Here is a 2,274-nt window from a genome sequence, read left to right on the forward strand (position 1 = left end):
AAAATAGCAAATATCTTAAGATATGTTATCCATTCCAAAACCAATATTTTGATAAAATTATATAATAGTTTTTCCTCTAAATTATTCTCAGTGGGAGAAATGTCATGGTCACAAAGTAGAATATATGTGAGATGGGTGATATTACTGTGGCCATTTTTGAGAAACATCTCAAAAAATATTTTAAACACTAGTAGACTATGAGATGAGTTTCTAGATGAAAATTGATCAAACCTAGGTATAGTGAACAGAATACTTTCTAACCTGTCATATCATAAAATCAGGTTTCCCAACAGAAATCCATCTTCAAGTGAGATTCCTGGATCTAGAATAAGGCTTGACTACCTCTCCAGTGCAAGAATCATTGGTATTAGCAGAGGGCCCGCATTCTGTGATGGTAAGTTTTATGTGTAGACTTGGCTAGGCTATAGCACCCAGTTATTTAATCAAACACTAATCTAGGTTTTGCAGTGAAGGTGTTTTGTCTGTATATTTAACCTCTACAATAAATTGACTTTAAATAGGATTACTTCTGATAATGTGGGTGGGCCACATTCAACTAGTTGAAAAGCCTTAAGAGCAAAAACTAACCTTCTTAGAAAAGAGATTGATTTTAAGAAATGACTCATGTGATTGTGGGAGCTGGTAAATTTAAAATCTGTACACAGGCCAGCAGGTGGAGAACTTGGGTAGCCTCTAGACTACAGAATTTCTTTTCCAGAAAATTCAATTTTTGCTTTCAAAGCCTTTCTTTCAACTGATTAGATTGGTTTTTTTTCTCTGGAGAACCCAGATTTATACACATGCCCACTGTCCCATCTTTTGTAGTACTGGCATTACACAATGAGGAAGAAATGGTTAGACAGTCATCCATCTTCTCCCTTTACTATGGGATCCTTTCTGGAATAAAAGGAATTTAGCTTAGTTAATCTCCTTGTATACATACAAATAGAATTCCTGGCAGACAAGCCAACATCATTTCCTCAAGGGAGGATCCTAATCTATGGAATAAATATTCTCAGCAGATTGAATCTCATTTGACTAAGTTTACTTGTGTTAAACAAATTTAGAATGAAATTATTTATGAGGTATGTCTCCCTGAAAAAATTTACTTAAGCTATAGAACTGAGTAAAATGTAGAGACATTTAATAACAACAAAATGACATTTTATACCAACTGGGAACTTCATAACTTAATGGGAGTCAGAGTGAATCCTAATACAAGGATAGAGCTGGGAGGCTAAATTGGTAGTCCTATTCCTTTTCCTTTTCACTTATGGCTTGTAGTTACTTTTACTCCTAAATAATTAGTAAAGCTTGAGACTGGTAAAATCTCTGGTTCATGTAAGTCTAATTTGATAATCCTTGTTAGTCCAATTCTTTGTACGGTCACATTTGATTAATTTAGAAATTCTGAAACATAAAGAGAGGTATATATAAGGAAATTAAAACCACATGCAATTCTATGTTTAGTATATAATTCTGCGTTATAGTTATTGTGATGTCATTTATCTCATTCTATGCAATGCTGTGACTGATAGCATTATGTAACAGTCAGTATTATGATAATTACACATAATCATTTCAAACTCAATATGGGACAAATCTGTTAAAACCCTTTGAATTTCAAACTATTTAAGTGCTGCAGTTTACAGTTTATAAGTCTTCCGTTCAAAACTCAACATTTTGATGAAATTATATAATAGCTTCTTCCTCCAACTTATCATATTTGGCTATATATGCTTTAAAAAATGTGTTTGAAAGTTCAGTTCCTTGTTCCACCTACAGCTCTTTAATATATTTTGAATTCTTCAAATTATCAGATAAAACCATTACTGCTATAAATTATTTTAAGATTGAATGAGTAGATTGAATAATTTTAAATGACTAAATTATTCAAAATTTCCCCCACTTCTAAATGATCTATAGGTCATTCTGACATGACCAGCAAACTATTTTATTTTCTCTTCATTCTTTCTTGCTTTGGTTTGTTAAATAAGAAGAAATAGATTTAAAAAGTGCTATAGATAGCACTATAGATAGATTAAAAAAAGTGCTATAGCACTTTTTTAACACACATTTCTAAAAACATAAAAGTATGTTGTTTTATAATAAATGTATATTTACTAAAATGTGAATTTATTCCAAATAAATATGGTTAGTAAGAAGCAGAGTTGAAAAACAAAACTATCTCTTGTTCTCATTTCCATAGAAACTATAAAAATAACCCAACATTTTATTGTTGTCCATAAGTAAGTTAGTCATCTAAATTATTTG

This window comes from Delphinus delphis, chromosome 18 (genome assembly GCF_949987515.2).
Source record: "Delphinus delphis chromosome 18, mDelDel1.2, whole genome shotgun sequence".
NCBI classification, from domain to species: Eukaryota; Metazoa; Chordata; class Mammalia; order Artiodactyla; family Delphinidae; genus Delphinus; species Delphinus delphis.